This window comes from Drosophila takahashii, chromosome X, assembly GCF_030179915.1.
Source record: "Drosophila takahashii strain IR98-3 E-12201 chromosome X, DtakHiC1v2, whole genome shotgun sequence".
Classification (NCBI taxonomy): Eukaryota; Metazoa; Arthropoda; class Insecta; order Diptera; family Drosophilidae; genus Drosophila; species Drosophila takahashii.
In genome coordinates this window covers 5,373,748-5,382,920 of record NC_091683.1, presented here as the reverse complement: position 1 = coordinate 5,382,920, position 9,173 = coordinate 5,373,748, and the positions used below count along the sequence as shown (strand labels likewise).

The window sequence follows — 9,173 nt, the reverse complement described above, 5'->3', positions numbered from 1 at the left end:
GCCGTAATCCTGGCGAAGCTTTGCCTGGAAAAGCTTTGGCTTGTGGAAGAGTGGAATTTCGAAAATCTGCTGCATTCCGCTGCGGCGGCTTGGCCTGGCCCACTTTCCACCCGCAAGTTCACTTTCCACTTTTCCGGACCGGCACAAAAAAAAGGAGCAAGGGGAGGGAAAAGGAAAAAGAGGAAGGGGATGGAATAGGGGGCGGCGATTGTTGCTGCCGCCTGACCTTCAAAGCTGCGCCAGCCGAGCTTTTTCGACATCGAATTTCGAAATTGAGTCGAAAAAGGAAAGGCAAGGTGAAAGCATTAGCATCTCTCTTTCGCCGGAGACGTCGACGTTGGCAGAGCAGCGGCAGAGGCAGAGGCAGCGACGTCGGCGGCTGCAGTCGGTTTTGGTTTTGGTTTTGGTTTTTGGGATTCGCTTCGTTTCGTTTCGGAATTCGGAATTCGTATTCGGAAAAAAGCGCGTTCGGATTTTCGGACACGTTCGGACACGAAGGCGCTTTCACCGTCCAACGTTTCACATTCGGGCCGCTGCGATTCTGGGTTCCGCACATTATAGTCTCCAGCGCCTAGTCGTTGGGTATACGGCGCGATGTACAGAGCCGCGACACGCGACACGCAACTAGCAGCAGCAGCAGCAGCAGCACTAGCAGCAGCAACACTTGCAACAGCAACAGCAACACTTGCAACACAGCAACAGCAGCCGGAAGACCAAACGACCACTGAGCCGCCCTTTTAAGTCGTGTTAGTAGAAATCGTCGTTGTCGAAATCGTCGCCAAAAAAATAAAATAAATAAAATAAATACAAAATTCCGCTAAAACCGTCGCAGCCTCCTACGAATTCTTCTATTTTTTTTACATTTTTTTCCAGTGCTCGCGACGCGAAACAAAAAATCATTTGAAATCTAACAAAAAATCTAAAAAAAAAGAAAAGTAATATCTCTTTCCAACTTCCAAACAACCAGAAGTCCTCTGACCACCCAGCATACCTTTTTGAGGTAGGTGTCGTCTGTGCCCCCCGATCATAATAATAATTAAAGATAATTATGTTCCCATTCCCCTGGCTTTTTATTATAATTTAAAGAATCATCAAACTGTTGTGACGTAAATACTAAGCCAAAAAATCATAGATTTTATGTTTCTATTTTCTATTTCTTTTTTTTTTCTGAATCTCTGTATATATTTTGCGCGTCGCGTCGCATCGTTAAAAACGATTTTCATATTCATAACACTGCAGGTCGGCTGTAATACATAATTTTAATTTCCATTCTGATATTTCTCGTATAATTTGTTCTTTAATGGTTCTCACATGTGTGTTGGCGATGTTTCTGGCGATCCATTGAGTGGGAATATTTTCCCTTTTTGCGCACTGCCAACTGCAAATGTCCTTGAACATTTTCCCCCTGCACACGTGTGTGTGTGTGTGTGAGCATCAGTCAAGTGGGCCTGGTTTTTCCCTAATATCCTCCCTTTCTGCCATTCAAATGTTTAATGAAAAAAAGAAACAAATCAAGAGAGATGCTAAAAGGAGAAGTTAATGGGGAAAAAAGAAGCCAGGGCGAAAGTTCAAACTTTCAGACCATCCCCCGAAATCTTCAGCCCCTTGCAGTTTTGGGTGGGCGGCTGCAGTAACATCTCCACCCCCCACCACTCACCGCCCACCGTAATTTTCCACCCCATCCTGCAAAACACAAATACAAATGGCAACTATTTTAATATCATTCATTAGATTTTCCTAAAACTATTTATGTATTTAATTTGAATTAATTAAGAGCAATTAGTTACAAAAGTAACAAATAATTATAATTATAATCATTACATCCTACATCTTTCTCAAAAATAAAATGAAGATAACCAAGTATTTTCACAAATTACAATTTAAATATTTTCAAAAATCGTAGTAGAAGAAAATCTTAACTAGATTATTTTGGATACTTTTGCTAGCTATCATTTTTTCTCTCTCTGCATTAGGGCAACTCTCTGCCATTAGCGAAGCGAAACGAACTGAAATGAAATGAAATAAAACTACAAAAGACAAAGTCAAGTCGTGGAGCATTTTTGGCCTGCGGGCTGCCGGAGCACAGGAATTCACTTAAATTGCGAAGAATGCGAATTTGGTTAAAGACCGAAAAGCGAAAGAGACGGCAATAGCCGGAGGAAAGGAGACAGTACTTCTACTTCCACTTCCATTTCCACTTTCACCCCTTCTTAAAATGTGCAAAATTTTGCACGCCCCGTGCGGAAAAGTCAGGGAAGGCTCAAAAGGGGGGAAAGCCAGGTGAGAGGAAATCGGAAAAAAGAAAGGGGGGGGGGTAGGGGTTAGGTGGGGTGGTGCTGACAGCATCGCAGACCCTCGAGGGAACAAGGCGAATTCTTTATCAAAATGTATGACAAGTTTAAAAAGCCTTGCGGAGAACATCAACAAAATGAAGGTAGAAAGGGGGTGGAAAAAAGAGGGGTTCCTCCCCAAGACGGTGGTTGGAAAGCCAATATGCGAAAGGATGAAAGATAAAGTAATATAACGCCAAGGTACTTGCCGTTTTAAGCTTTAAGCCAAATAAATCAGGTTGCGAAAGTTGGGTCAAATTGGGCCACGTATATCGTATATCATCTGGTTTTCCGCACAAAGAAAAAGAACATTCCAAAAACTTTATAAGACTGCGGAAATTTCAGATTCCTTATTTAATCTTGAGCTAATAAAGGTACAGAAAATTAATCATATCAGATAAATATCTACAACAACTATGCAGCTAGCCTCCCATATTGAATTTATGCAATTTTGTTTGGTTTAATAATACCTATTAAAATGTAGAAACAATTTTGTAAATCGCATTATTCATTTAAAAGTTATGAACGAATAGGGCTTTTCCGCTAGATGGCGCCACTTCAAGAGAATGCATATCTCCATCTCCCTCACACTCATTTAGCTGAGTAACGGGTAATTGCTTTGTAATATTATGATGATCAAATTAATGTCAAGTTAAAGTTTGGAGAACCCACTTGATTAATGAAACAGTATTAAATATGATTTGATTACTGTATTAAGTAAGCGACCTCATTAGGGCAACTGCAGTCGATCGATAGCCCACTTTAAAGTCCTGAAACGCACTGTACACAGTGCGAAAAAATGAGAGAAGAGATGAACAGAGAAGAAATGAAAGAAAACAGAGGAGGAGGCCTGCAAACTAGGTTTATTTGGTCAACCCCAATCCCATCGGCAGTTTGTGCAAACACTTCATCCATCACCCACTCACACATACACGCACTCACACACTAACTCACACCCACACGCACAACCAACCGACCATAATTTGTTGCAAATTTATTGAAAAGCCATAAAAGAATTTCCGTTTCCTTTTCGCTTTACGATTTACGCTTTTCCACGATTGCAGGCGGAAAAGGACACGAATCACACCCCTAATACAGGGCCAAATGAGCTGGAAATGTCCAAGTGGCCGATGGCGATGGTGATGATGGTGCTATCGCCTTTGGATGGGCCATCCAGGAAGCAAAAGCAACAAGAACGGTGGCAAATAAGCCAAATTAACGAGATCCCGAGGAGGCATATATACAACATCAACATCTCATCGTTCTCATCATCAGTTGAGGAATCCGAACAATGCCCTAGAAAGAAAGCCATTCAAATCGCCCAAGTAATCGGCAAATAATCGAGAATAGTCGTCGTTTCGTTAAGATTCGTTTGTTTTTTTTTTCGGTTACGGTTTCGGTTTCGGTTCGCGAGTGCTACCACTTCCGTTTCCGCTTTCGTTTCCGCCTTCGTCCTTCGCGTCTTGTGTGTATGTGTGTGTGCCTCTGCTTCTCTGTTCCTGTTCCTGGTTCTGTGTCTGCGTGTGAATTACCAGATATATCTATCTATCTATCAATATTTTTTTTGTTGTTTTTTCTCTCCATCCAATCCCGCCCTCAAAAATAAAGTTCTAAAAACATAAAAACTTAAGAATCGAGAGATGAAATATGCGAATCATGTGGGATAAATGAGACAACTGAGTGTTGCGGTCGAGGGCAGTTCCAGTTGCAGTTTCAGTTCCCCAGCCCGAACCATTCTACACTGTGCATCGTGAGTGGGACTCGAATCGCAGCCATTCTCGCTCCGCCCCGCCCTCTGTCCTCCGCCCCCAGCATTATCAAATTATCAAAGCCAACTACGGATATTAATAGTTCTAATTCTAATCGCAAATAATTATCAATAGCAATCTACGAGTCAATAATAATACAATACATATTCGAAACATAACTACCAGCTCAGACGGCACGCGGGAAAGCAATAAGGTGAGTTTGAATACACTTAATAATTAAGAAGAATGTACCTTACTAAGGTTCTTGATATTATTTTAAAAATATATTTAAATCTAGAAATTAAAATGGGTACTACAAAAAATTATAGGGAAATTTTTTGACTTAAAAATATTCTAGCATAGTTTTAGGAACCCGTTTTGGAGGTTTGAAAACTCCAAAAATGTATGTAGAGCTCTTTGAGTTGTAAAGTGGGTTTTTCTTCAGATAAAAATTTAAATTTTCAGTGAAAATAAAATTCTATATAACGTAAAATATATTGTAGCATATATTTAGGAACCCATTTTGGAGGTTTGAAACCTCTAAAAATTTCTGTGGGTTTCTTCTAAAGTTCAACAAGTAAAACTTCAGGTATTCAGTGAAAATGAAAAATTCTTTAAACATAAAGAGCTGAGAAGTAACACATAATTGCGAAAAAATAATTCAATTTGCTGGCATTTTATGGGGGCCAAAAGCAAATCATTGACAATAATGAACAAGGGGAAAAGTCAGGGGGAAAAAACTTGGCTTGGCCAGAGGCCAACCTGCCGACAGTTGAATCCAACAACCCACATCCCTATTTTCCTTGGCAAATGCATGGTGAATGCTGAATGCTGAATGTTGAATGGAAGCAACAGCCTCCGCTGGCTCGTAAATGTGAATGATGCTGCTGATGGCCGGGTGGGGACTCCCATGGAGAACTTCGGACTATGGACTTCGGTTGCGGAGTATTCTACTTCCAGGGACCCTGGCCCAGCTAAAGTGCTCATAAACATTTTGTGTCCAGTTTAGCCACTGTCCCTGCGATTCCAAAACCACCCGCCCACAAAAAAAACAGGCAACATATATTCCATGTGTCGCTACACTGAGAGTAAATTATTTTAAAAATAAATATTGGGTTTTAGAAAAAAAATGGATCGGAATATTAAATTTGATCTTTATTTTTAAAGAAGTTTCTAATAAAAATCCAAAAAAATTCGTAGACATTTTTTAATCAACAGACTTTTAAAAATATAATTTTCTGTATTTTTTAAACAATTTTTTGAATACTTTTTCATAAAATTTATTTGGGAAACGAAATTTATTTTACCATTTTTAAGTAAACTTTGCATTGCGTTTCTCGCAGTGTAGTCGCAGCTCATAGTTGGCCTCCTCTTTGTGTGCAAATATTTTTTGGGGGCCCCGTATTTGTTGTTGCTGTTGTCTTCTTCATTCCGCGAAGAAACCTAAAATTGCAACAGAAGCTTTGGAAATGTTTGCAGGCTTTTCACCGAAAAAAAATACCGAACTAAACCGAAAAAAAGGCAAACAAAAGAAGCCAAGAAAAATATGCGTACGCTCCAGAATATCCAAGGTCGTCCTGGTCCTGGTCCTTCTGCCTTCTCCACCCAACCCACCCCCCCCACTTCCTTCATATTATTATTCGCTGTTGCTTTGCGCGTGCCATTCGTTTTGCGAAATTGCTGTATTTAATTTGGCCAGCTTCTTGTGTCCATCGCTCCCTCTCGCTCGCACGCCCTCTAAACAACAACGCGGGCAGGACGAAAAGGACCAAGTCCCGTTTGCGCAATTTTACGACTCACCAGAGGCATCCTGCTCCTCCTTTTCATCCCCCCCAACTTCCCAACTCCACTGCCCACTTCACTGGCTTATTGTTTTTACACTACAATTTTTGGTTCACTTTTAATATTTTTGGGAATTATTTTCCACACTGTAAGAGATTGAAGAATATTAATTTGTATTGTAATAAATGTATTGTTATAGAATTTCGATGCTCAAATAAGAGTTTCACATAATTTTATTTAAATTACAGAATTATTCCCTTCAAGTAAGATCTTTCTCCAAGTGTAACGGCTGCTTGTTTTTCCGTTTTTCGGTTGTTTTTCCTCCTCATCCTCCCCCGAATCCCATAGCAGCTCCACATAATTTAAGCCGCCGACTGCTTCTTTTTCGTTGGCTTGTTTTTCCTTTATATTATTTTTATACGCTCTGTTCCAATTCGAATAGAAATTTTGCAGCTGGTGTCCAGAGTTGATTTTCCAGCCGCATAACGGCAATAGTCAACGATTTTCGGCAATTTGACGCACCCATCGTTTGCACAGATTACACATTTTGCTTTTGTGATTTTTACATATTATTTAACACTTAATTGGTCGTTAGTTTTTTTGTAAACGCTTTGAATTTTTTAGGAATTTAGGCATGATTTAGGAATAATATAAAAGGTGTGGCATCTAGTAGATAGCTGGTAACATTGCATCGTTTGCACTGATTACACTTTTTGTTTCTGTGATTTTTACATATTTTTTAACACCTAATTGGTCGTTAGTTTTTTGTAAACCCTACAAATTGGTTCGCTTTAGGTGGATTTAGGCATCCAGTTGAACATCTGGTCACACTTTTGTGTTGCACACAGGCAGCTGGTAACATTGTATTAACATTTTTGCAGCCAAGTTGGCGTGTTGAAATAAAACAGATTTTTCGCCTGTTGCTGCGTCATTTGTTGTTGCCGTTTCGCCTTTTTTTGGCTTTTCGTTTTTCCAAAAATAAAGTGCGTTTTGGGAGCAGTGCGACAAGCGACAAATCCACGACTGCCCGCCAAGACTTCTAAATTTATGTAAGTTTTATTTTCGTTTTATGGCCGTTGTGTTTGTTGTTCTTGTTGTTGCTGTTGCATTTCGCATGTGCCGCTTGGTTGCGTTTTTCCTTTTTTTTTTTCTTTTCTATTTTTAACTTGACACACTCACATACTCACGTGTATGCCTTTGCCACGTATTTTTGCATATTGGCTGCGCTTTTATTTTTATTTCGTTTTCGTTCCCCTTCAAATCAATGAGATCGCCCGGAAAATTGGGTCGTAGGGATATTTTGTGGGCCAATATTTGGGTTTATGTGACCGCACACGTACACAAAAATAACAACAAGAAAAGCGTGGCTTCATTAAAATAGCTCATTTCTCTTTTATTTCGGCCAACAAATTCCCGCATTTCACCCGAGGGGTTCTAGAATTTCAAATTTCACAGGGGGGGTTCCTGGCTTTTCCGGGGACTGCGACTGGGATTGGTCAATTTATTGTGCGGTTTTTAAACTGTGGCATCGTTGCATATTTAACGTCCCAGCTGCGGTTCTATTTTATGTGCTCTTCTCTGCGTGTTGTAGTGAGTTGCACATATTGCATACATACATACATACTCGTAGATGGGAAAAGCAGTGGATATTGTGAATGAAATTGGGCAAAATCAAATTAAAGCACGTGCTGCGTGCAACAGAAATGGACAGCAGAAATACGGTAGAACGGTAGAACGTACACATAACTCCGTTAGGTTTAATTTGTTTGTGTGCTGCGGTGTCGGTGGAGATCATAAAAAGTGTGTGATTTTCATTTTCACAATATTTATGCGACATTCACTATTGAATTTAACATATATCAGAAAATGTGAAAATATTTAAATACAAAATGTTTAACAAATTTAGTGAATTAATAAATTAGGCATAAATGTTAAGGTAAGAATTAAAATTATAATATTGAACTGGAGACTAGAGCTGGAAATATTTTTGAAATTCAAAATAAATGAATGAAATACTAAAATGAAAATAGCGATGCAATATTTTGGAAATTCAAGGGTAACAAAAAAAAAACGGCTATTCAATAAGCTTAAATAGTTCTTGGAAAAACCGACTATTAATTCAATAAAAATGTATCTCCCTCTCTCTCTGTCTGTCTCCTTCTCTGTCGCCCTAACAAATTGGCAAAAGACCGAAATGAAATCAATTGGAAATGGGCCTAGAAGCGATCAAAAGTGGACGCTTCTGTTTCTAGCATGTGTTCTATAGGCCCACGCAAAGACGCACACAGGCGCACATGAGAGATATATAGAGATATAGGGACAGTGGGACACTGGGACAGACATGCGATAAATCGCCGCTGATATTTATAGAGGAGTTTAGTTCAACGACACACCCAGCGAATCAAGAACAACAAAATAGAGGCAAAACAAAAACAGCAAAAACAAAAATCAAAACTAAAACAAAACACGAAACGAAACGAAATGAAATGAAATGAAATGAAAACCAGGCTAAGCTGCTGATGACCTTGCGATACCCTTCCATGTTGGCTGAGATCTTTGGCCATTGGAATCGATTAATTTATGGACATGCTCATGGCCCACTTCCCTCGATAACGCATGTACTCTGGCGAAGGGATCAAATGATGGCGAAGGACAAGGCACAGATATCTAGCATGGTACACAGCGAGAAATATCTTATATTTAATTTTACCTTGCCTTGTGACCAACATGGCGGATGAGTAATTTCATAGTTTTTACATTTTAAACATTTGCAATATATTTTATATATTTTTTTTATATTCACTTGTGTTAGATAGAAATAAATAATTGGTTAATATAGCTCTTACTTTGGAAACAGTGAAGGTATGGGGATTTAATTTTACTTTGCCGTACGAGCAACATGGCGTATGAGTAATTTTTTAATTTTTAAATATAAATTGACAATATATTTAATATTTTTTTATATTTACTTGTGTTACACAGCAAAAAGCTGTCATTTTTGAAACAATGAAGATATATTTACCAACATGGCGAATTAGTATTGTTATAAGTTTTATATTTTCAAATATTTCCAAAAATTTATGAATATTTTTTTTCATCCTGAAGCTTAATTTAATTTAATTTATTATTTATATATTTTAATTTTTTTGAATACAAGTACGGATGACATTTGTAATGCTTTTCTCTCGGTGTGCACGCAACTTTGGCCCTGTCATCATCGGGCAATATTCAAGACATTTTATAGTACGCGCGTGTCCATCGATAAGCAGCAGCACAAGACTCAAGACCCCACCCTATACCTATAGCGCCCTTT

The 9,173-nt window shown here is 38.9% G+C and overlaps 1 protein-coding gene across 6 annotated transcripts in view; it reads left to right on the top strand.

Annotated features, from left to right (window-relative positions):
• Positions 1-551: 551 nt before the first annotated feature.
• The window catches only part of LOC108066900 (potassium voltage-gated channel protein Shaker), a 155,266-nt gene continuing 146,644 nt past the window's right edge, over positions 552-9,173 (top strand). For 4 of the 6 annotated variants that reach the window (XM_070219094.1, XM_070219096.1, XM_070219095.1 and 1 more), the window contains exons 1-2: positions 552-1,000; positions 3,395-4,292. The gene's annotated coding sequence lies outside the window, so the exon portion shown is untranslated. The remainder of the gene's footprint in view (positions 1,001-3,394; positions 4,293-9,173) is intronic. The other 2 variants (XM_070219099.1, XM_070219100.1) reach the window with 1 other exon arrangement.